Here is a 26871-nt window from a genome sequence, read left to right as displayed (position 1 = left end):
GAGGGGGGGGGCGGTAAGATTACCTGATTTTGCTTTATATCATAATGCCTTTTTGATTCGTCAATTTTATGCTCTATCTAAAGATTATCAGGATTCACCTAAACCTTCATGGGTCAATGTTGAATGTTCATTGTTAAATGATTTTTCAATGCGAGATGTTGTTCACATGACTAATTGTACTTTTCTGTCCAAATACCCTATTTTGAAACATTCTCAATTTCTGTTACATACACTTTTCTTTACGAATTTGTATGATTATCAATCTTTTCTAGCGTCATCACTTTGGTTTAATAAATACATTAAGTTTCGTCACAAATCATTTTACTACAAACAATGGAAGGAAAAGGGTCTTATTTATGTACACCAAATGTTTGTGAATAGTGTAATTCTTTCTTTCCATCAGTTGCAAGAATCTTTTCAATTACCTGACTCCTGTATTCAACAGTATAATACTTTAGCTTTAACACTTCAGGATTGTGCACAGAAATGTCTCTCTCTACCAACTCCTGCTTCATTTCTTCCTGATACTCCACTATATCAAAGCTCTGCTGATACTGTTCCTAGTGCCTCTTTTATCTAGAAATCTTTGTCTACCCCTATTGGTACACGGACTAAATCTAAGGTTGAACTAGAGCGGGAACATGACCTTTCTTTGACTTGGTCGATATCGCAATGGGATAAGTTTTGGCAGAAAATATTCAAGACTTCCAAAGCTGCTAATATCACACAATCCCTGTACTTTATCTTTAATAGAGTTGTCATTACTCCCCTTTTGTTAAATAAGTTTAACCACTCTGCTTCATCATTGTGTTGGTCTTGTCTTAATGCTGAAGGTTCTTTATTGCATTTATTATTCTATTGTCCGAAGGTTTATACATTCTGGACTGCTATATGGTCAAAGTGTACCCTGATTTTCTCTTACAAAATTCAACTTAATATTCATAATATATTCTTAGGCACCATGTCGCCTGATTTGGCTCAAGCTAATCCCACATCCTTTAGTTGATTTATTTCTTGCGGTGGCTTTTAAAGTCATATTAACCTGCTGGAAAGACAATTCTAAATTATCCTTTTTACATTGGTGGAATTATATATGTGATGAGCATAGAATTGCCTCTATTCCTCAGTCTGCTTTACACCTTCAAATTAAATCTGATTTACTGTGGCTACCTTTTACGACTTATCTTTCATTATCATTATAATCCCTTTCTATCCTTATTACTGAGTTCTCCTTCTCTTCCTTTCTTTCTTCTCTTTTCTTCTATCGTTTCCTTTTTTCTTTCTTTCGTTTTCTCTCTCTCTTTTTTCTTGTCTCTTTCCTCTATAAAAATTACTCTACCCCTTTAAATATTATATTCATTTTAACATTCACACAGGTTATTTGTATACCACTGTAATATCCTAGTTTTATATCTCTTTCCTTAGGTATACTCTCTTTCTCCCTGTTTTTAATTTATTATCATTTTAAGCACGTTATTATAAATGTTTATATATTCTGTCACCTTGTATGTACAATTATCCTATTATGCAGTTACTATTTTTTTTTTTTTAATGTTTGTATGCTTATATTCTGAACATTATTGATTAGTTTATATTTGTAACCCTGTGTTTTCTTATATTCAATTAAAAAAAAATATTTAACTAAAAAAAGAAAGGAGGGATCTGCAAGAATTTCACTGACGTCATTCTCAGTGAATGTTAGGCCAGAGTTTTCTGCCATTTTGGGCAGTCTTGTATGTGTGCTCTCACAGCTGTGCCCTGCTAAATTATTATGTATCAAGGGGAGAGGGAGTAACAGAAGGGCTAGTTCACTTCACCTGAAATATACGTATTATCAATGGGAACTAGCCTCAAAGGGCATAGGGATGGTGTGTTTGTATGGAGGAAAGAAATATTTTTTCTTTTGAAAGCCCTCACCTACTAACCTAGTTGGTGGCACGCTTCATCATCGAGCTCCAGCCGGTGACACCAAATGTGTCCCGGGTGTGCTTCAACGCCTGTTTACAGCGGAGCTGGTTTAGTGGTGAATGAGTGTGCAGTGATAGCGTGTGAGTGTGAATTAAAAACTGTCCTCGGGTCCCAATTCCTATACTAGGTAATTTTATTAGCGGGCCCTTGGCAGTGTTAAAAACAAGGCAATGGATGTGTTGTGGAGTTATCTATGGTCTCCCACTGAGTGGTCAACATGTTTCAGCCAGGCCTTGGTAATGAGCTGGCTTTCTTCAGGACCTATAAGTGTGGAAGTGCTCGTGAAGTGATTTAAAAAGGCAGGGTCAGGATTAGAGTGCAAGTGACCCGCTATGTGTTGCACTGGCTAAGGTGCAATATGGGTAAGAGGCTGCTTCCCTCTGTGCTTTGTACTTGTAAAAAGAAAGAACATAAAGCAATACAAACAAACACAAAGAATGGAAATTAGCATTCCATAATGCACATGTCTTATGTGCTTAAATGCCGTTGGGTCCGTGTAGTAACCATAATGCTAAAATAGTGGTGCGGTACGGACTGTGACGTGGTAGTTGGTGGGCAGTAAAAGCTATATGTGTATATAATCAATAGCGGAATCACACCATGCTGCTGAATTGGTGGCGGACAGTTAAAAGATTACAAATGCTTACTCGTGAGATTATCAGAGCAAAGCTTCATGAGTATCCGGCATTGGGGTCGGTTTAAAAGCGCCTTCTATTAAGTTAAAGAGGAGACATACAAAAACGTGAGTGAAGTCGCCTAGAGATCAAATAGAGGATCTCCTGTGGCCTCGAGAGTCAGCAAGTCCTTACAGTCCCTACTTACTTGGGTGAAGCTCGGTCCCCGTGTCAGCACCTACTTGGCTTAGTATGCATCGGATCTCCGTATATGTTCACCCTTGGTGTGCTCAGGCTTAAATACTCCCCGCCATGTGCCAGCTGGAACCACTTCCTCAATTGTGTGAGTAGCGTCTGCAGTGGGAGAAGAGGGGTAGACATGGAGGAAAGACTAGGCCCTCACTGTGTAGGTAGACAGAGGAAAGACCTCACTATGTGTAGTACTATTTTCTTCAGTTGAGGAACAATAAAGATTGGGTTATGAAAGTAAACGGTAAAAATTATCGCTTCAGATTATGATTATTTAATTGGAGCGCGATAGGTGCCTCAAAGACCGACTAGTCTCCATGAGACTCAAAGTGACCCAAAAAATCACTACAAACTCAGTACTCAATGCCTGGGGCCTCCCTGATGTGGTCGGGCACTACCCATGTTGCGATTGTAGCATCTGCCACTTGACAAGCCCCATTAAGACACTTGATCTGGATATGGCGACAGATAAAACATAGGAATTGCAACTCATCCAATGTAGTCTACTTGATCGAATGTCCATGTGGACTACGCTACATTGGTATGAATATGCTCAAAGTCAAAGCAAGAAGTGTGGAGCATTGTAGTACCGTAGTACCATCAGGTGCAAAAAAATTTGCAAACTAACGGACCATCACCTCCAAAAAGGAGATACAACTAATGACATGTCCTGGACTGTAGTGGAACATATGAGGGTCAACAACAGCAAATTTTTGCTAAAACATGAACAATGTTGGATTTACCGCCTGTCCACCCACCTACAGGGGTTGAACGACAATATCCCCCGACACAGTCTGAATTCTTGAGCCCACAGATATACTAATGACTGAGGTTCTCACCAGGTCATACTGAACACAGCTTACCTGGACCGTACGATGCCTGTTACCCACGCGCTGATCTAATCCCATTTGACAAATCCTAATACACTCTGGAGTGCACAGCATAGTCTCAGTAAAAAGTGCCAAATCTTTTGTTTTAACAAATTCCCTTTTTTCTGTGCGATTTGGGCATATATATAATTTCCCACCTCTTGCACCCCAATTAAATAATCATTATCTGAAGCGATAGTTTTTACCTTTTACTTTCATAACCCAATGTTTATTGTTCCTCAACTGAAGAAAATAGTACTACACATAGTGAGGTCTTTCCTCTAGGTCTACCTACACAGTGAGGACCTAGTCTTTCCTCTATGTCTACCCCTCTTCTCCCACTGCAGACGCTACTCACACAATTGAGGAAGTGGTTCACGCTGGCACATGGCAGGGAGTATTTAAGCCTGAGCACACCGAGGGTGAACATCCACGGAGATCCGATGCATACCAAGTAGATGCTGACGCAGGGACCAAGTAAGTAGGGACTGTGAGGACTTGCTGACTCTCGAGGCCACGGCAGATCCTGTATTTGATCTCTAGGCGACTTCACTTACCTTTTGTATGTCTCCTCTTTAACTTAATAGAAGGCGTTTTTAAGTTGATCCCATGCCGGATATTCATGAAGTTTTGCTCCGATAATCTCACGAGTAACCATTTGTAATCTTTTAACTGTCTGCCACCAATTTAGCAGCATGGCGTGATTCCGCTATTGATTATATGCACATATAGCTTTAACCGCCGACCAACTACCATGTCACAGTCCGTACCGCGCCACTATTTTAGCATTGTGGTTACTACAGGGACACAACGTCATTAAAGCACATAAGATACATGTGCATTCCGGGATGCTAATTTCCATTCATTATGTGTTTGTTTGTATTATTTTAGGTCCTTTCTTTTTACAGGTATAAAGCACAGAGGGAAGCACCCTCTTACCCATATTGCACCTTAGCGAGTGCAACACATAGCGGGTCACTTACACTCAATTCCTGACCCTGCCTTTTTACATCACTTCACGAGCACTTCACACCTTTATAGGTCCTGAAGAAAGCCAGCTCATTACCAAGGCCTGGCTGAAACATGTTGACCACACAGGATGTGGGAGACCTTAGATAACTCCACAACACATCCATTGCCTTATTTTTAACACTGCCAAGGGCCAGCTAATATAATTACCAAGTATAGGAATTGGGACCCGAGGACAGTTTTTAATTCACACTCACACGCTATCACTGCACACTCATTCACCACTAAACCAGCTCCGCTGTAAACAGGCGTTGAAGCACACCCGGGACACATTTGGTGTCACCGGCTGGAGCTCGATGATGAAGCGTGCCACCAACTAGGTTAGTAGGTGAGGGCTTTCAAAAGAAATAATATTTCTTTCTTCCGTACAAGCACACTATCCCTATGCCCTTTGAGGCTAGTTCCCATTGATAATACATATATTTCAGGGGAAGTGAACTAGCCCTGCTGTTCCTCCCTGTCCCCTTGATACCCAATAACCTATTTTATACATACCTTGTCTGTGATCTTCCACAAAGACTGCTTCTGTCCGACCCATTCGAGGGCAACAGGATAACAGGGTTTGTTTACTGGGCCTCTTACGAGGTGGACTTTTATCAGTGGTGTCCTGGGGCTTGGCCTACTCTGCCTCATCTTTCTTCTTTTCCCTCTTTCGGTTTCTCACTCTCTATCTCAAACTCTATGTCTTTCTTTCCCTGTCAGCCTCCCGCTAATTTTCTCACTCTCTCCTCAGAATGTGGGCCCGGCTCTTTCTGGCTTCACTTTTTGCTCTCTTTAGGTCCTTACTTTCTCTCTTCTACCTTTATCGCTCTCTTTTGTCTGCCATTTTTCACCTTCTTTCACTCTTTCTTCCCTTTTCCCTGCAACTTCTCTCCTATCTTCCTGTTTTCTCCCAGTTCCTGCAGTCTGCCCTGTGCTCCCAGCTTCAGTGGGGATGTCTCCAGACAGTGTCCTCTATCTACATAAGGCTTGTAGCCCTTCCTTTCTGCCTCCCCTGCTTCCTCTCAGACCAGTGCCACAGGCTTTTTGAATTTTGATTGCAAAAAATGGAAGTGGCCAGCCCCTCCTCTGCTGCCCACAGAGGGGTTTGTCGAGTGATGTGATAGTCCATGAACAGCTGCAGGGGAGGAAGACGCTCTGGTGTCTTGACATCTGTAGCACACCCACCTCAACTTGACCTCTCTTTTCTCCCACCCATGTCTGAACTTGTCTGCTTTTGTGCCATTTCCATGTTTGCTCTCATTGTATTCTTCTTACTCACTAGTTCTTTGATAGCGTCTGTTTTACTCAATAACTCAACTCTCTCCTTCATCCTTTGTATATCACTTTCTTTTCTGATCGCATTTTTAGGTTTCGCCTGCACAGCGCTTGAGCTGTGCCTGTGAAATCTATTGTAATTAATATATCTTAAAAGGGTGCTCTTATCAGTTCCCGTTTACAAAGTACTGTGTTCATTCGCTTTTGGTGCATTTCAATAAATCTTCTCGTGGCTCCCGGCATGGCTACATTCTTATTATTTCAACACACATAACCCCCGTCCAGCCTTTTATGACTCAGTGTCACTTGGGTTCAAGGCACATGCGTGATTTTTCGACCAAGAACTCCTCGGGTGCTAGAATGTGGGCACACTGTAGTAGCGTCAGCAGCCCCCAGACGGCTCATTTGAGCTCAGTTAACTGGAAGAGCTTTTTTATTCTACAATGATAATCGCAAAATAACCTTGTCCACAAGATGGCAGTACATACAAGGGAATGGATATAGCGGCCCATGGTAACCACATTCTTTCACTTTTTAGGCCAATCTATTTGTTTATCTTTAATTTATTTTATTTAGATTACGTAACTATAATCATAGTTCATGTCCGAATTGGTTCCTTTGTTGTAAAGTATTATCTGTGCACAAGTTCCTCACACCACTCTGCTTTTTCCAGTGTCTTGTGAACCACAGTTAATGAACTGTATCATTTGCATCCAGACATCCATACCTGTTTTGTAATTCCCTTTTTCGTGACAGTCACATCACACTGCTTTTGTGTTGTCGATTCTGTAGCCCTGAGGAAGGTGGTACCCACATCGGGGCTAACACCGAAACACGCGTCGGCGCTGGTTTCCACTTGTTGAAATGTACTGAAATAGAGAAAATCCCCCCCGCAATAGGTCTCGCCCTACTGAAAGTTTGAGCTATTGGCATTGCAAATAATAATGCTACCCAAGTAGCTCAAACTATCAGTAATGCGAGACCTATTGCATTGCAAAGGCTTGTTCTTAATGCGTTTGCAAACAGAACGACTATCAATTGCCATGCAAAGGAGAACACCGCCACTTCTGCTTTCTGTTGAAGCTCAGCAGCTCAAAAATAATTTCCCAGCAGCGTTAGATGAGTGGCCATTGACCATCCAGGTTCAGGAAGGCCTCTCGTGCATGCTGGAGAGGGCTGACGTCAGTGACTAATACTTCCAGAGTGACCAAGTGACCCTCCTAAGTGTGGCACCTTCCGCCAGTGCAGGTTTTAAGCAAACACGATTTGACATTCTGGCGTTCTTAGCGTGGTTCTTTCTTTTCTACCTTCCAATTCTAGATTTGCTTTTCCATTTCAAAATCTAGACCATAAAATACAACAGAAGCTAAACGCAATTCATTCTACTTTAAAACAGGATGGACTTTTAGTTACTTTTAACCTGTTATATTTAATTCACTATAATATCAGCAATGTTAATTACTATTTATGTAGCAGGTAACCTTATGCAGCTGGGAAACCCTTGTTGGGTAGCTGTGTGCCTTACAAAACTAACATAACAAGGTACCAAACAAGAATAAAATTAAGAACTTTCATAAAGCATTTTGTTATTTTTCATTGCTGACTGGGTAGGCTCCATCCTTCTGACCTTCTATCACCTCTGGAGCATTCCCTTTGCGGGGAGGTGCTCCTGTGCCCAGGGGCGTAGTTTAGTCGGTGAGACTCTGGGCTGCATCGGATTGGGAAGGCGGGGAGTCGGGCATTGGCTGATGGGCCAGTGTCTCAGGGCCACTTGAGGGCCGGTTTTTGTGAACTCTATCAACCGGCCCACAGAGCCTTACTGTCTCTTCCCTGCCCGACAGGGCCGGACTGGGAACCAAAACCAGCCCTGGTAATGAGCTCGGCCGGCCCCCCGGGGGTTGGGGGTTGCGGCTGAGCTGTTTGCCAGGGCCGGTTTTTGTGAACTCTATCCACCGGCCCACAGAGCCTTACTGTCTCTTCCCTGCCCGGCAGGGCCGGACTGGGAACCAAAACCAGCCCTGGTAAAGTGCTCGGCCGGCCCCCCGGGGGTTGGGGGTTGCGGCTGAGCTGTTTGCCAGGGCCGGTTTTTGTGAACTCTATCCACCGGCCCACAGAGCCTTACTGTCTCTTCCCTGCCCGGCAGGGCCGGACTGGGAACCAAAACCAGCCCTGGTAATGAGCTCGGCCGGCCCCCCGGGGGTTGGGGGTTGCGGCTGAGCTGTTTGCCAGGGCCGGTTTTTGTGAACTCTATCAACCGGCCCACAGAGCCATACTGTCTCTTCCCTGCCCGGCCACTGTAATGTCGAGCCAGCATCATAGGTGGGCAATGTCGCTCAGTCAGTATTCTGGCCACTGCGCCTGGCTGGGAGCAGGTTATGCGGCCGTTGGGCCATTATCACCTCAGCTCCCCTGGAGCAGCAGCAGCCTGTGCTTTACTTCACCCCTCCCCTGCGAGGCCATCCCTGAGGCTATACTTGGCGGGGGAGGGCAATGAGTAAGTGAAGGGGCCCCGCTGGGGGCCTGTTGTTGGCACCTCAGCACCAGTCTTTCAGGCCTTGGTAGAGGGGGTATATGTTTGCATAGGCCTCGCTGTGAGGCACCTTTCACAGAAAGAACATTTGAGAAGATGCAATGTTAGGGTCAGAGTTGCTGAATTTGGAAATAGGTTCGAGTCCCAGCCTCAGCTCAACATCCTGGGAATCTGGGAAAATGACTTATCTGCCCAAGGCCTAAAAGAAAAAGGCCTAAAACAAAAATTATTTGATCTTTTTTTAATGTGACTGGTTCTCAGATAATCGCTGCCCTTGGCCTGAGTTCACGCTAAAACTGCAATAAAAAATAATCTTCTATTTGCTCATGTTTTAAGAGTCTGCAAAGGCTGGAATAATAATAAGAGAGGATTCTTTATACAATAATAAAAATGATCCTTCTTCTTTGTTGATATGGTTAACTATCTGTCACGGATCATTAAAGCAGCTGTTGACCACATTTTAAACTCCATTCACCGTGTGATTATTGTTTTAAAGTACATATTGATCAGAGGAGAAAATACCAGCATTTGGTGATTTTCTTCATTTTGCTAAGACCAGGACATTGAAATACCAGTAATGCTGGTTAAACAAGTATTTGCAATGCAATAGGTCTCGCATTTGCGAGAGTTTAAGCTATTAGGATTGTAATTTACAATGCCTTTATTTAAAACCCAAAACATTAATAAAAGGCATTGTCCTTTACAATGCTAATAGCTAAAGTTTGCGTGAATTTGAGACTGATTGCATTGCAAACGCTTGTTGTCATTGTAACACAGCCCAAGACAACAAAAGGCATTCTCTCAATAGAGTGCTATACCATTGTACTAACTGGAGCAGCGCCTACTGCTGCTGAGCTGAAAGCAGCTGTTCCGGGTGCCGGGAGTGGGGGCTGAGCGGGGAGGGGAAGAGGGCTTTCAGTTTAAGATTGCAGCCAGGGATCCTCGAAGACCAAATGTGAACGCTTCTCTGATGCAACCCACTGAGATAAATCCAATCTGCATTAACAGTATCCCTCACGTATGATGGATGAATGAATGTGCTATAGCTCTTATGCAAACCAGAGAAAAATTAAAGAAAAATGGCAATTCTTTTTAAGAATGTGTTCTCAACATAATCGTCTAGTTACATCAATAAGTTTTAGGGAAGTTCTTCAGCCTATATTTTGTGTCGTAATTATTTCGGACACTACAGAAGGCAATTGTTACATTGCTGCCTTTACTCAGAATGGGGCTGGAATGTTGCAGGGCAGGTTGATACAAACAACAAATTATTTGGAGATCTTTAAATAAGGACAAAAATGTACAAGGGTAATTAACTGAAATGTTAAGGTGTGTGTGATCCCGCCCCTTGGGAGCCCTCAAGGTCTTGCTGTTGTGAAAATCGATAGCTAATCGCCATGATGTTCCTGGTTGGTGTTAGAAAGATCAGGTCACTCCGCCATTCTGAGGAAGACCTCCTTAGGGGACGCGTGTTCAATTTACAGCATACATGGCATTTTATATTTACCAGCATGTGGAGACACGCTTGTAGAAAAAACCTAGTAATTGCATTTTCACAGCAGGATTTCAAACAGCAACATGTTACAGAACAAGGTTAACATGTTCTGTGTGAAAGCATGAGAAAGTGGATATTTGTAAAACAAACTTGGATTAGAGGGACGTTATGATGTTTTGAAGTGAGGACACAAGTAGTAATCGCTACTATGAGCGAGTTTGCGCAGTCATCCACCAATTTACATTTGTGCTAAATTCAAGCTGGGGCAAACAAACTGTAGAGCGCAAAAACGTTTTTGCAAAAGATGGTATTTTTGCCATAACTGAAGCAGCTTCTGCTTACAAAATAAACAATGCGGCAGCCCCTTCCTCCCGCCCCCGGCACACACACAGACACTATTCTTCAAACTGGTTTCGAGTCTTGGCGGGACAACATCCTTGGATTCTGGCTAAATCAGTTATCTTCTCCGTACCTTAAAATGAATGTGCCCATCTGTGATGCAACTGGCTCCTCATGTAAAGCACTCCAAAACCTTCAGGTCGAGTTCGCACCATATTAAAGTGCAAAATAAAACATAAAAGAAGAGGCGAAAGAGTTTAAACGCACGCACTCGTATGGAGTGTGTGGACAAAGTTAAAGGATGTGGCGTAACAGCTGGAGTAGTCCTCTTTGAGACTGGGGAACCGGGTTTGAGTTTCGATGGGAGGCTCAATATACACAGCTCCCAGTGGATGAACAAGCTCATTAATAAACTGAATGTGCAGTCCCAAAAAGAAAAAGAAGTAAGCGATATAAGAGGACGTGGTGAAAAGTACAGAGTTGCCGACTTTCGTACTTGGGAACCGGTTTCAAGTCTCGGCTCTGCCATTCCTACAAAAAAAGATATCGATCAGCACAAATTAAATAAACAGTGGGAGTCAAAACCAAAAATAAAATTACAAAGGCAATGGTTAGAACACCTTAAGTCGGCAGCGGGGGGTGGAAGGAGAGTTAAATAAACAGACTGATGTTGGTGGTAGGCGGAAGGCCAGCCTACAGGGAGATGGAGCTTTGGGTCTGAATGCTCAGAGCTCGTGAAATGTCAGCCGCACTGAATTGTTCAAAGTTATTTAAACGCCCTGCAAAAGAAAATAAGCATGTTGTGTATAAATACAAAAGTGGGCGCCATGGTGTAAAGAAGCATGTCATGTGTATAAATACAAAACGTATGGGCGTGCCTGCGAGTGAAGCAGAGGCCATGGTAAACAAGTAGTCCCTAAACAAAACTGACAAAGCCCTACAGCGCAATAAAACTGTAGTTGGTCGGTGTTGCTTCAGATAAAAACGGAAGTGATGCATCGTATCAACAGCCAACAGAAAGCAAGCTAAGAACAGCAATGCCAGAGTTAAACGAATCGCAAGCGGCAGGAGAAATTACACGGAGTTTCAGCCAACATACAGATTACTTTATGTCTCGCTGAGACAGCTCATGCAGCGCCTGTGCTATCAAGGCGAGACCTAAAAATGGCCAGGTGGCAAACATTGCCACTTCAGGAGTTTGCTTTTGGGCCATGTTTTGCACCACACTTGCCCAGCCAAGATGTAGTGCTTCTAGCTTTCACCAATGTTTCCGGCTCTATGAACTTTAAGATATGTAATTTATCAAACATTTCTCTGAAAATGAGCCTAATGAGGCTAGCCAAATGCGGTTTTATAAATGGGTGAAATCCAGGAATGTGGGCCACTTTAAGGGGTGCCCGAATTGTGATCCCAATCCGACCCTGACTCTGGGGGTGTGAATCTCACAAGTTGGAAAATCCAACACAGGTGCAGCAGATCCAATTCTGGGTCTGCAGACTAGGGATGGTTGGAATTTGCGTAGTTGCGCTACGCAAAGCTCCCCGAAACGGTAAAAAATGTCTGTGAGCACGCAAAAGTTATGCGAACACGCGGAATTGCTTGTTCGCATGTTCACGAGGCTTTTTTCCTGTTCTCAAACTCTTGTTTGCGTGCTCGGGGAGATATATCTCGTGAACATGCATTTTGAAAGTGTGAAAAAGCAAATAATTCCGCGAAGCCGCTGAATTTTTGGCAATTCCGAGTTCTCTGCGGAACGCAAAATTACCCAAATTCCACAAATTCCGCGAGCGGAACGGAATTTAACACCCAGGCCTACCGCAGACCCAACTATGAAGCCATAAATGCATTTATTTGGGGGAAGGCACACCACCCCCTGAACACCCCTCTTAAGCTACGCCCCTGCCTGTGCCCAATCACGGCCCTTCTCTTTTTGAAAAGTGTGATGCGTTACATGATATTGAGTGGCAGTGTTAGCAGTGCACCAATTTCGACTTTGTTTGCCTAATGAGGAGGGCATTATATAAATCCCAATCTATTCTCAAGACTCCTGTCACCCACATCCCCAGGTAATGAAAGTGGTCTCCGGCTACTTTAAGAGGGAGACAAGCAAAGGTCCCTCTCTTTGCAGGAGACAATGGGCCAGGATCACAAAGTAAAATTTGGTTGTGAACATAGGTTTATGACAAAAATTATTTGACTTACGCCTGCCAGGAATTCCCGAAGAGATTCCTTCCAGTTAACATAACAGCGTTACCTAAATATATGTATTCATCCACCGTGTATTAACTCCTTCACATTTTCACTCACTGACGCACTCTTTCCATCGCTGCTGCAGTTATTCAGTGCTTCCATCGTCCACTCGCTCACAGTAACACTAGCTCTCTGCTACGCACATTCACTCTTGTGCAGTCACTTATCCATTCATTCTAGTACTTTAGATTTTACTGCTGCACTCATTTACTGCTGCTAACTACTTCATCCACCATGTGTTCATTCAATCAATCAATCAAAGCATTTATATAGCGCGCTACTCACCCGGAGGGTGTCAAGGCGCTGGGGGAGGGGAGGTCCGCTACTGCTCGAACAGCCAGGTATTGAGCTGCTTCCTGAAGGAGAGGTGGTCTTGGGTCAGGCGGAGGTGGGTCGGGAGGGAGTTCCACGTCTTGGCGGCCAGGTAGGAGAAGGACCTTCCTCCTGTGGTGGCTCTTTGGATGCGGGGGACGGCGGCGAGGGCGTGGTTGGTTGATCGAAGCTGGCGTGTGGGAGTGTAGAAGTTGAGGCGGTTGTTGAGGTATCTTGGGCCTTGGTTGTGTAGGGCTTTGTGTGCGTGGGTGAGGAGTCGGAACGTGATTCTCTTGTTGATCGGGAGCCAGTGCAGGCCTCTCAGGTGTCCGGAGATGTGGCTGTGTCGGGGGATGTCCAGGATGAGTCTTGCTGAGGCGTTCTGGATTCGCAGGAGTCTCTTCTGGAGTTTGGCAGTGGTTCCGACATAGAGGGAGTTGCCGTAGTCCAGTTGGCTGGTGACGAGGGCCTGGGTGACCGTCTTCCTGGTCTCGGTGGGGATCCACCGGAAGATCTTACGTAGCATGCGCAGGATGTTGAAGCATGACGAGGAGACGGCGTTGACTTGTCTGGTCATGGAGAGGGAGGAGTCCAGGATGAAGCCCAGGTTGCGTGCGTGGTCTGTTGGTTTGGGTGCGCTGCCCAGGGCAGGGGGCCATCAGGAGTCGTCCCAGGCGGAGGGCGAAGATCCCAGGATGAGGACTTCCGTCTTGTCTGAGTTCAGTTTCAGGCGGCTGTTCATCATCCACTCGGCTACGTCTTTCATCCCCTCGTGAAGGCTGGCTCTGGCGATGGCGGGGTCGTTGGTGAGGGAGAGGATCAGCTGGGTGTCGTCGGCGTAAGAGATGATGTTGAGGTTGTGTTGGCGTGCGATGGCCGCAAGGGGGCTCATGTAGACATTGAAGAGGGTGGGGCTGAGTGAGGAGCCTTGAGGGACGCCGCAGATGACTTTGGTGGCTTCTGATCTGAACGGGGGGAGGCGGACTCTCTGTGTCCTTCCGGCGAGGAAGGAGATGATCCATTCTAGTGCCTTCTCTTGGATTCCGACGTTGCTGAGGCGCTGCGCTAGGGTGCGGTGGCAGACAGTGTCGAATGCCACGGAGAGGTCCAGGAGGATGAGGGCCGCTGTTTCCCCGTTGTCGAGCAGGGCTCGGATGTCGTCAGTGGCAGCGATGAGGGCGGTCTCGGTGCTGTGGTTGGCCCGGAAGCCGGACTGCGAGTAGTCGAGGGATCCATTCGTCTCGAGGAAGGCAGCCAGCTGCTTGTTGACGGTCTTCTCGATGACTTTGGCCGTAAACGGGAGGAGCGAGATGGGGCGGTAGTTTTTGAGTTCGGTGGGGTCCGCTGATGGTTTCTTCAGTAGAGCGCTGAGTTCGGCATGCTTCCAGCTCTCCGGGAAGGTAGCGGTGTCGAAGGAGGTGTTGATGATGTCCCGCAGGTGGGGCACGATGACGGAGTCGGCCTTGTTGAAGACGTGGTGAGGGCAGGGGTCGGTTGGAGATCCGGAGTGGATGGAGTTCATCGTGCGTAGGGTTTCCTCGGTGTTGATCGGGGTCCAGGCGTGGAGGGTGGTGGTGGCAGGTGCAGGTGCTGTCGTGGGGTGCGTTGGCTGTGTGCTGAAGCTGTTGTGTATGTCCGCGATCTTGTTGTGGAAGTAGGAGGCTGTCTGTACTCACACATTCTCTCACTGTTGCACTAACTGATTGAGACGCTCACTTTATGCTGCACTCATTCACTTCCATACGCCCACCTATTCATTCCGGTGCTTGCTTGTTCATGTCTGCTCTCATTCACTCCCGCCTGGCCATACATTCACTCCACCACACCTACTAATTGTCGCACGCATTCTCTACACTCACACCATACTACCTTCATTCCCTGCCACAATCATTCACCCCATGCACTCATACATACCCTTCTGCACTCAATAATCCCTGCATTTATTCACTCATTCAGACTTGCACATTCGTCACGGTACTTACTCATAGTTACATTCACTCCTGCATGACTCTTGGAGACGCCTCTTGTCAATTCCTCCCTGCCCTACAATGGCTTCTTCCATTTCATGAAAACAAAAGATGCCCCTTGCCTCCTCCAGGCTCCTTCCTAGGCAGAAGGGAACATTTACTTTACAGCTGCCAAACAGACCTAGAGAGGAGCACCCATCTGCACCAAGGCTCAGACTTTCCTCCTCACTGCTCCAGTTTCAAGCCTTTCTTTCTTTCTTTCCACTGCTTTCGTTTCTCCTTCACACCCTTCTCCTTAATTTCGCCTTCCTTCTTCATTTCTTTGTCATTCTGCCATTCTCCCACTTGTTTTCTCTCCTTAATTAATCCTTCAGACATATCTCCCAATTCCTTCCTTCTTTCGCTTCATTTTCAATCTTTTCTCACATTTTTCTTCTTTCAGTTGCCATTCAGTCCTTTTCCCCATTTATTTTTAGGTCGAGCCCTGAGCCAGTGCACAAGCGCTGCTCTAGGGTGTACTACTGAGGGAAGCCCCGCCCACTCCCCCCCCACCCATCTTTTTCATTGGCTTGTGTCTTTGTTCTTCCTAAGTGCTGCCTCCTGATTGGTTTATATGTTTGTTAGTCCCTCCTTATGCCGTCATTTGCATCTTTCCATGGCTATTGACCCTTTACTTCGAGTGTTGCACGTATGTGTTATTTAGAATGTGTTACAGAAAACAAATGATGGACGGAATGCTGACAATTCGTCTGAGGCGGAAGCCGGAGGACATACTCGCTTGTTTTAAAATTGTATTTGCTTGTTTTGACATTTTTTAAAACTTTGTTCTTGACTGGAAGCTCACTCTGGGCCATACCGCCAGGCAAGCACTTCACCTGAGCGGATATAGCGCTGTCAGGTGCACTACTTTGACCACGCCAACACTCGAGACACGAGGCCACGCCCCCTGGCAGGACACGCCCACAACCCCTCTCCCTAAATGTGTCACCAGCGCGAGCGCAGCGGACGAGCGCAGCGGGAGCGCCGAAGGCGCGCCTAAGGCAAGCCCGTCTGCGCCCGTCCGCGCCAAGACCGCGACAGGCGCAGGAAACTCTGCCCCCGGTCCCCCCACTTTAATGTACCAAGCCAATTCACTAAAGAACTTACGCAGCAGCGCACACTGCACTTGTAAAGTTGACGTTAACACCATCCAGGGGCCTTTTAGCTGCAGGCTCTGCAGATGGACCTCCTCCCCGGCTAACACCTCAGCCCCCCAGGTTAACCCGAGGGAAAAAAACCCACCCTTCATTGGAGGGTTGATCAACGCAAGATCCATGACCTGCAACAACCAGGACATTAATGACCTCATTCAGGAGTCAAATCTTGACTGCCTTTTCATAACGGAGACTTGGCGCACGAACAATAGTAACCCTGACCTAGCCACTGCTGTTCCACAAGGATACTCCATATTCAGGCAAGACAGACTAAAGGGACGAGGCGGAGGAGTTGCCTTGCTACTACGCAACTCCTTTAAATGCCACACCTTCACCCTCGACTCACTAAAAGGAGCCGAATCCCTTGGATTCTCTATCAAACTCAATGAATCCACCTCATTCTCAGGAGGACTTATCTACCGTCCACCAGGTACCGCCACCAAATTTTTAGACTCCCTCAGTGACACCCTCGGCCAACTCTTAATCAGATACCCTCATGTCACCCTGCTAGGTGATTTTAACCTACCCCTCGATTCCATAGAGGATGCACAGACTCTTAACTTCCACCAAACCTTGGAGATTTTCAACCTCCAACAAATGATCAAGCAACCCACCCACTTAGCGGGACATACTTTAGATGGGGTCTGTTCCAACCTCCCTGACCTAGAAACCCACACCACAGTCCCACAAATCTGGACCGACCACAACTTGATCCCATTCTCTATCAGAACCCCCCATTATATAAACGCCTTCAAACCCTGTGTACCTACAGAGAACCGGGTCAACTGGAAAAAGGTAGAAGAAGCCTTCAAACTTAAACCCACCCTTGAGACCCAGATCCCCAGCATGACTGGAAATGCTGAACAAGACTCCCAAGCTTTCCACAATTGGATATCACACGAAATTAAAATCCGTGCTCCACCCAAACGCATTAGGAAAGCAGGTACAATAACTAAAACTAATGCCCCCTGGTTTACACCAGAAGTAGCCAAAGCTCACCTGCTGTGCAAAAAAGGAGAACGCAAATGGCAAAAAACATATGATAGTGCGGACAGAAACTCCTACGTCCTACTAAGAAAAAGCTATCATTCCACTATAAAAAACGCCAAAAAAGAATTCTACACCAGAACCATTAATGAGGCCAAACAAAAGCAAAAAACCCTGTTTTCAATAGTGAAATCTTTCACTCATCCTAAAGCCTTACAGTCTGAAATACCTCCCTCCCAAGATCTCTGCGACAGAATAGCAGACTTCTTTGAAGAGAAAATTAATATTATTCAGAAAGATTTCCCCCTATACCAACGTTCCCAGTCCTCCCTCAGACAGGAACAAGAAGATAATACCACGGCCTACCTAAAGACCTTTTCACAAGTCACCCTGGCACAGACCAAGGACGTCATCCTAGCATGCAAGTCAGGTGCCCCCTCTGACTCCTGCCCTCCCAGTATTCTGCATCAACTGATTGACATTGTAAATCCCATCATAAATGAAATAGTGAACACCTTCCTCAGCACTGCTACTGTCCCTAGGGCATGGAAACATGGCATTGTTAAACCTTTAATGAAAAAACCAAACAAATCCCCGTTGGGCCTAACCAACCTCCGCCCTATCTCCCTCCTCCCTGTCTTGGGTAAAATCAAAGAACAAATAGTTTACAGGGAACTTAAAACCCATCTGGAAATGAATAATATCCTCCACCCCCAACAGTCAGGATTCCGTTCACAGCACTCAACGGAAACAGCCTTGATTGAGTTGACTGACTCCATAAAACTTCTCCTAGACCAAAGGAAAAACGCTGTATTGATCTTGTTGGACCTCACGGCAGCGTTCGACACAATCTCCCACCTCATACTCCTAGATAGACTTAGGGACATCGGCATCTCTGACCTAGCTTTAGATTGGATAACATCTTTCCTTACCGAAAGATCACAGTCCATCAAACTAGGACCTTTCAGCTCAGTTGAGAAAAAGATTCGATCAGGAGTCCCACAGGGCTCCATCTTAAGTCCTTTACTTTTTAATGTCTACCTCATACCCCTTATCTCTCTGATCGAATCATACGTTATCACTGTTACATCTTACGCCGACGATACCCAACTCATAGTCCCGCTTGATGAAAACTCCACGACTGCCGAACAAAATCTAACAAACTGCCTGAAAGATGTCTTCCTATGGATGGAAACTAACCATCTTAAGTGTAACACAGGGAAGACTGAGATCCTTCCCATGGGGAAAAACGTCAACTTCTGTCCTCATCTCTGGTGGCCAGAGGACTCCACAGCCCCCCCTCAGACCGTCATAACTGCAAGAAACCTTGGAATCACCTTCGATACCGACTTATCCTTCGACCAGCATGCCAGAGCAGAGGCAGGAAGCTGCTTCGGAATCATTAAATCCCTCAAAAAAATTTTTGATTTCCTACCAATTGAAGCAAGAAAGACGGTAACTGTGGCGCTAATCCTCTCACGCTTAGATTATTGTAATGGTCTCTTGGCAGGTGTGAAAAAAGCCACTCTCAAAAAACTGCAGAGTGTTCAGCATTCGGCTGCTAGACTGGTGTTTAAACTCCCCAGAAGATCTTCAGCCTCCTCCGCCCTAAGAACCCTCCACTGGTTACCCCTGCACAAAAGGATCCTATTCAAGATCCTAACCGTGGCTTTCCGAGCATTCAACCACACTGGTCCCAAGTCCCTGATCAAACGCTATCCCCACTACAACCCCCAGAGGACCCTGAGATCCTCCAACAACAACCTAATACCACTAGCCGACTTCAACCTAAAAACCAAAGAGGGAAAAACTCTTACTCACCTTGCCTCCAAAGCATGGAACGCTATGCCCCAGCATCTGAGATCCCTCACCAAGGAAGGCCAATTCAGGAAACAACTGAAAACATGGATCTTTAGCCTTTCTGACGAGTATGTGCGGAACACCATCTAACCCTGCTCCATTCCATCCTTCTATACCCCTTCCAGTCAGCGCCAGGATGCTTCTTCCGGAGAGACAGTCGCGCTTTATAAATACCATTTCCATTCCATTCCATTTCCACAATGTGAGCACTATTTTCTTCCCGTGCCTTCTCCCCCCCCCACCCCCCTCCCGCGGTCCGTGCTTTCTCGGCCCCCGGCACACCCTTTATTCTTGCTTTCTCGCCCCTCTGTCCTCTAACCGCCCGCACTCCTGTTTGCAATGCAGTAAGTCTCGCGTAATGCGAGTCCGATTGCATTGCAAATGCTTGTTAAAACGGACATCGGCGATCATTACTGCTCAGGCTGTGCTGCTAACCACAAAGAAGAGGAAAAGCTGTGGCCACAGACAGGGCCCAGGTCCAACATAATTCTCAAAGCACAGACCTGGCACTCTATTCTACGGGCCTTCGGTGCAGACTGAAGCCCAAAACCAGGAATGAGATTTTCTTTTCTCTCTCTTCCGCTCTAGTCCTCTCTCTCTCTCTCTCTCTCTCTCTCTCTCTCTCAAGAGAGGGTATTTTTTCCTCTCTTTCTCCACTATGTTGAGGTTCCCAAACTGTATACTGAAGAGAAAGGGATCAAATTCCTGGACACAAAGCTCGTGAAGGCTTCCGGTCTGGCTTGGTTTCACTTACCTCACATAAACCACCGAGGAGTTGTTCATTATGTACCACACGCCCACATTTTTCCAAAGGTATGTTGGTTGGTCAAATCTGAAATTTACCAGGGGGTGAAAAATACGTGGTAAATAACTGGATATGCAGATTTGGGGGATGTAAGTACACAACGCGGCATGTCCCATTTTGAGTGGAATAATCATAATAAGGTGCTACTTAATGGACGGATACATTTTGCACCCTGCGCGCGCCCGGAGCATGTTCGGTGAGATAAATATCGCTTCCATTTTCGGGCCGAGCGTAATTTACGCCAAAGTAGGGAGCAGCACATGGCAGTGCCCAGGCATGCAATGAATGTGGAGTACAGTGAGAAGTGTAACCCGCAGGTTCCGGTTGTGTACGGCGGTCGTGCTGTTCGAATACCCGCCTTTTCATTTTATTTCAGAAAAAACAGGCGTCCGGAGCAATTCTCTCATGGTATCGGAAGTGGATTCAGAACTTTTGTCCAAACATGCAGAAGACCTGCCTTCAGTTTTATTTACTTGCATTTCTCCTTCTCCAGGCTGGCAATGTCCTAGCTCCTTTTGTGGCTTAATTTGAGCCGGTGGTTTCTGGTAATTGGCAGCGGCACTTAATTGTCATCCCTGGGGCCTGGGACAGTCTGCCATAAGGTAGTACTATCTGGCTAATTCAGCAACAGTCACTTTTTAACTCAATATACATTAAATGATTATCACTTGCCGCCTTAGCCATTCTTATAGCTTTGGGGGCCTGGATTAGTCCTTATTGTCACACTTGCAGGAGTGGGAATAAGGAGTATTGTAAATGTAAATTGATACTTGTATAGCGCACTACTCACCCGCAAGGGTCTCAAGGCGCTTGTACGAATACCGCTGTGGAACCCATCCTGGCTTTCCCTGTGAGGCGTCCACTCCTGGGCACCCCCAAGGTGGAGGCCAGGCATCCTTAGCGTTGTGGGGGCCGTTGTGGAGATTAAGCAAGCTATTGCCCAGAGTTGCAGAGTGGGACTCCATGATTAGAATGGCACCGAGGCGAGAATTATCAGGTCCGTGGAATTTTTGAGCCCAAGACCCGCCGAGGCGGGGAATTGAACCCTGGTCCCGGGCTAGACCTCTGCATCAGGGTCTGCCGCTCTAATCATTGAGCCACACTTCTCCCAGGCTCCCAAAGCTATAAGAATGGTAACGGCAAGGATGGGAGGGATAGCAGCTGCTGCCAGACTGAGGTCCATGTGTGGAGGTCCCAGGCCCGCATATCAGTTCTCTAACCGTATCTCACTGTACTTTGCTTCTTATAGCCTCTTTTCTCTCAGTTCTTTAAGTCTCCCTCACCCTACAGTTCCCTTCTCATCACTTTGATGGTTTCCTCTCATTCCGATTCATGATCAAACAGTTTTATTCACATTTGGTAAATGCATAAAAGTATAGAGAAATATCAAAATGCAAAATAGTCAAAAACATGTCAAAATAACAATTAGTTGTTTATTAAAATATTGATATTCTAAGACATATCCACCGCTAAAAACCAACAGCATAAGTTACTAAGGTATAAAAAAAAAACAACAATTAATTTTCAGCAATAAAGATAATAAAAACAAGTTATTAAGACAGAGAAGTTAAATCAACACCACTCCTGCGTAAGCTCATTCGGAGTCCCACAGCATACTATGGTTAATTTTCTAAAAATCCTTGCTCATTATCAGGGAACAAGCAGTTATAAACAAACTATTGAAGCTGAGCCAATAAAACAGCCCCCTTCTCGGATTAACTTTTCCTAGTCTGCAAAACTGAATTTAAAAGGTTTTCAGTCATAAAACAGACAAAAAGGGTTTCCAATGTATTGATCACGACAAGGGCTACGGAATGAGAGGATAGACTCAGTTTGGTTAACATCGGGGTGATTAATTTTTTTCCTTTCCATTTTATAAAAAGAGCAGAAAAATAAAATATGCAACATAGTTTGTGGGGATCGGTCATCACTAGGACATAGCGATAAACGATTTAATGAATATGCTTGACCTTGGTAACCTACCATTAAAGGAAAAAAAATCAGTCTCATCCTAGTCAATAAATATCGGTGCATATTATTTGTAACAGAGGAGAGATAGGAATCATGCCCCGTGGCCACTATAGGCAGGGGCTGGTAAAATAAAACCGTAATTTAACTTTGATTACGTTGCCATCTTTCTAGTTCACACTTATTGACAAAAACCTCTTTTAACTTGGATTTAGAAAAAGACAAACATTTTGAGGGTGATCCAAACAGGCAAGCTAGGCCCAGATCTGTGAGGGACTGCTTAACGTATGCTAGCCATGGGATACTGTTGGCTCGGTCAAGATTGAGTATATCTTTTATTATCACTTCATTTATCATAACTGAGTCCCTTTTCAGATATTCAACCATAAAAGGAGCGGGCCAGTTTGATCGAGTCAGTAATGAAAGCGAGGCCAAGTTCTTTATGGGCAATCAAGCTCAGGTAAGCTGGAGGGGCTGAGAGCAGCTTTTCAACAAATGTGTCCTCCGCTCTCTGCACGGCACCCGTTTGAGCTTTGCCCCATATTTCAGCGCCATAAGTGGCTATGGCTACAGATTTTGCCAGATAGATTTCTACCATTTCCCTGCATGGGTTTACTTTTTACCCAAGTTGGAAGCAAATTTCCACAGAGCAGCTATGCTTCTTTCAACATGTTTGTTCTGTTTTCAACCATAGCAGACCAGTTTAGTTTGGAGTCAATAAAGAGACCTAAGCAAATGAAAGACTCTACACATTCTAGGGAACCCCATCTAGGTGGAGTGAAATTGGCTTTTTTCTTCAAATCCCTGCTGCCATGACAAAAGTTTTCGATTTGTTGACAAACAAACCCAGTTCAGCCATATAATTCGAATATATATCAATTAAACGCTGTAGGAACTGGGGTGTTCTGGCCATCAGGACCGCATATTCTGCGTAGAGAAGAGCAGGCAACGAAAAGTCACCTGCAGATGGAATGTCCCTAAATTTGCAGTCAAATCTTTGTTAACTTTGTTGGTATACAAAGAGAAAAGTTAGGGGGGAGGATACACCCCTGTCGAACCCACTTTTCAATTCTCAACAATTTTGTGCATTCCGCCCGTTTTCCAAACCTGATTACAGCCCCTGTCTCTCTATACAACGCTCTAATAAAAAGGATGATGTAGTTGTCCACACCCATCGACTCCATATGACCCACAATTTTGTGTGGCTCACGCAGTCGAAGGCTGCGGACAAGTCCATAAAAGCCATATAAAACCGACCCCTTTTTTTCAGTTTAAAGAGCTTTATTGAATCAAATAAAGAAAAAGGTACAATAATGTAACATCAGTCATAAGAAGTACCAAAAGGTATAATAATCATATACAAAGAAATAATGGATAAAACTTAAGATAACAAATTTTGACATAGAAAACTATAATCAAAGTTATAAACAATTAAATAAATATGTATCATTACTGTGAGAAGTTGGCCTGATACGTAGTGCTCACTATTCTAGTGATCACTGTGTATCATTCCAAACGACCCTTATTGATGATTGGTTGTAAGTCAACCGTATAGACCAGCTATCCTAGTAGCGTGGATACGAGCAGTCTTTAGGCTAAACTCTAGAGGGCGTGTTAAGCCAGCTGTTTACCATCACATATACCCCTTGAACGTCAAGTGAAAGGACACCACACAAGTTGTTATGAAAATAAAGGATATTTATTTATAACAAGACTACCCTGGCTCTTTATGAGTCAGGGAGATAAGCACACTACAAAACTCTTATGAAAATACTTCAGTTGCACAATTTACACAAATGCCCGAGGGCACGAGAAACCATCTACACTAACAGTGAAATGCGAATGGTTGGAGTCTGGAGTTACTGATTCCGGAGTGATCCGATCAGTGGGACTAAACGAAAATGAACTGGACACTCGTAGAGCGAACCTGCGATGGAGCACCGGAATGCTCGAGTTACCTAGCCCAGAGGCTGCGGCTGCGTGAGGTTCGGCAAGATGTCGGGAGTCCTCGTCGTAGTCTCAGGAGCCTGAAAGAAGAAGTTGCTGGCAGGCGACCAGTGTCGATGTTCAGCGAGATCCAAGCCTGGATCGGTGATGAAGGAAACCTGAAAGCAGAGGGGACTCAGTTCTCAACCGCTAGCCAGCGATCGTGTGGGTACCAGGAAGGTACCGGCTGAAGTCACCTCGACCAGGTGAGTGGATGACGTCGGACTCGGCTGTTCCTCGGACCAGGAGGCGCGGCGGCGACCAGGATGGAGGGCGAGCTGTCCCACGAAGGTGTCTGCTGTCGATGATGCTGGGCCCAGGAGTGGGGCAGCAGGTCTTGGCAGTGGCAAACCCCCGCGGTGGAGTCAAGATGGCGTCTGGAGTGGACCAGGAGGGCCCGAGGTACTCCTCTGTTGAAGGGGAGCAACCAGACCAGTGATGAAAACAAACTATCGTGGTGCGTCGTGAAGAGGGCCACAAGCCGGTCGGCGAGTGGTCGGACAACGCGGTGAACAGCGAGGAGCGGAAGGGCCCCCACGCAGATCTCGTGGATGCTGGGGAGGCAGACTTCGGTGCTGGAGCTGCTCAGGGTTAGGGCTTCTCAAACCCTAGGTGCACTCACTCGAGGGTCCCTCGGTGGGCGTGCTAGATAAGCGTCGTGCAGGTTCTGAAGATGGCCGGTCCCGCAGGTCTCGTCACACCTACGACTCTCAGCTGGGCTGACGATGTAGGTAGAGGTCAGAGATGGCAGGGAACCCGGGTCTCGTCGAGCTGGGCAGTCTTGATCCGTGGGAGAGACGTGCAGCAAACCGCAGGCGCTTAGGTGGTGCCTGCTGGTGCAGGGTGGCTACTCCTTAGCCACAAGGGAGAGTCTTCAGAAATAGTCAAGAGTTCCTTTTGTGGAAAGTAGTTCAAGATTCAGAATTATCCAATTTGGGAAGGGGACTCGCTCCTACCTTTATTCTAAGAAAAGGGGCTGGACCGTGACTAGGTCCTACCTATGGGTGGGGCCAGGAGGGGGGTGGTTACACCCCTATCCTTTGTCCGGCTTCGCCCCAGCTCAGGGGCAGGGTTGCCCCCGAAACTGGTTTGAGCCGGGCTATGCACAGTGAGCACCGGGGTGCTACTTGCAATCACCTTCCTTTCAGCCCTGCCTACCTGGGATACACAAACCCTGTCTGGGATGGTGCTAACACCGCCCTCGACAGGAAACCCTTTGTCCAAGCTCCCCTCGCTGGAAGGTCTCCCAGCAGCAGGAGGTCAGACTTGTGTCTGGTGGCAGCATCCATTTTGTGAGGCTGAGGCTTTAGTCAACTTTTAACCGGGGTTCAAGGTTACTTCCATGTCGTGCCCCTCTAAAAGGGGGGAATGCTAACCCCGTCGCCAGAATTGGCGAGGGGTTCGTATTCCAATTCGTATGACACCTTACTCGACATGTGTAGGTGATGCGATGCCAAAGTTAGCAAATAACCGCAAGGATTTTAATGCATTTTAAAGTAGTTGGCCCGCGTCACCATGGAACGGCTCTTAGGACTTGGTTCCGCAAGCCGTCGATGGGCTCAGCTCGCGCCAGAGCACCGTCCCACATGATTCCCCGCACTCTGCTTTCAGGATTGATAAGGCCTGCCATGGGAGTGACTGATAGGAATCCATGTGTCCATTCTAGGGTTAGGTATAGGAATACTACACCTACAGCAACGGGTGATTACACCACTTTGCCCCAGCTGTCGTGCAGCCAGTTGTGTCAGATTTGGGCGGCCATCCAGGGGTGGCATAGTACATGCTGCAGCCCCTGGTAGGCCCTGGGTACACCGATGCCCTGGATACCTGTGGTATGCTGAGACAGGGACTGACAAGGCGGCCCAGTTCCAATTAGTGGATGCACCTAATGTACATGTGTGTTAATTTCGAGAGAGAACAGCTAGGCTGTGGGTCTGATTGGCAGGCCCCCAGCCAGGGAAAGTCGTAAACCAATGAAGCAAAAGCAAAAAATCTGGGTGATCATAGGATTGCAGACCCTACTCTCCTACATGACCCCCCCCCAAACTTTGGGACAATAAGCTAACCTTGACCAGGTGAGTCTTCTTGCTCTAAGTGGAAATACCTGGAGAGCCCATCTGCATTGCCAGGATCAGTGCCAGGTCTATGCTCCACTGTGAAGTCCATCCCCTGTAGGGAAATGGACCACCTAAGTAGTTTGGGGATTTCACCCTTCATTTGATTTAGCCACAAGAGGGGCTTATGGTCGGTCTGAATCTTGAATTGAGTGCCAAACAAGTATGGCCTCAACTTCTTCAGGGCCCAAACCACAGCAAAGGCCTCCCTCTCAATAGCTGACCAATTCTTCTCTCTGGGGGTCAGCCTCCTGCTAATAAAAGCTATGGGCTGGTCATGACCATCAAAATTCAGTTGAGATAGAACAGCTCCCACACCCAACTCCGAAGCGTCTGTTTGGACAATGAATGGTTTGGAGTAGTCTGGACTCTTTAGGATAGGTGCTGTGCACATGGCCCGCTTTAGGTCATCGAATGCCTTCTGACAGCTTGCTGTCCACTGAACTTTTTTTGGCATCTTTTTACTTGTCAGATCGTTTAGCGGGGTCACAATGGACCCATAATTTCTGACAAATTTCCGGTAATAACCAGTCAGGCCCAAGAAAGCTCGAACCTGAGTCTGGGTGGTTGGAGGAGCCCAGTCCTGGATGGCCTGTATTTTGCTCTCCAATGGCTGAACCTGGCCTCCACCTACAAGGTGGCCCAGGTATACAACCTGTGTCTGCCCTATCTGGCACTTAGTGGCCTTGATAGTGAGGCCTGCCTTTTGCAGGGCCTCTAACACTTTCCTCAGGTGGACCAGGTGATCCTCCCAGGTGGAGCTAAAGACAGCGATATCGTCCAGATACGCCGCACAGAAGTCGTCCAACCCAGTGAGAACTCGATTCACCAGCCTTTGGAAGTTGGCAGGTGCATTTTTCAAACCAAAGGGCATTACCACGAACTGATAATGCCCACCCGGGGTAGAAAATGCTGTTTTGGGCTTGGCCTCCTCAGCTAACCTGATTTGCCAATACCCAGCTGTCAGGTCAAACGTACTTAAGTAGTTGGCCGAAGCCAACCGGTCTATAAGTTCGTCTGCTCTTGGTATCGGGTGGGCGTCAGTCTTAGTGACTGCATTGAGGCCTCTGTAGTCCACG

The 26871-nt window shown here is 46.3% G+C and overlaps 1 protein-coding gene across 1 annotated transcript in view; it reads right to left on the bottom strand.

Moving 5' to 3' along the window:
- LOC146863443 (uncharacterized) overlaps positions 1-26871 on the bottom strand; it is a 265763-nt gene that overhangs the window by 169566 nt on the left and 69326 nt on the right. The gene's annotated exons all lie outside the window — the stretch shown is intronic.

This window comes from Triturus cristatus, chromosome 2_2, assembly GCF_964204655.1.
Source record: "Triturus cristatus chromosome 2_2, aTriCri1.1, whole genome shotgun sequence".
Classification (NCBI taxonomy): domain Eukaryota; kingdom Metazoa; phylum Chordata; class Amphibia; order Caudata; family Salamandridae; genus Triturus; species Triturus cristatus.
The sequence above is the reverse complement of the archived record's forward strand: the minus strand, read 5'-3'. Positions and strand labels throughout refer to the sequence as shown.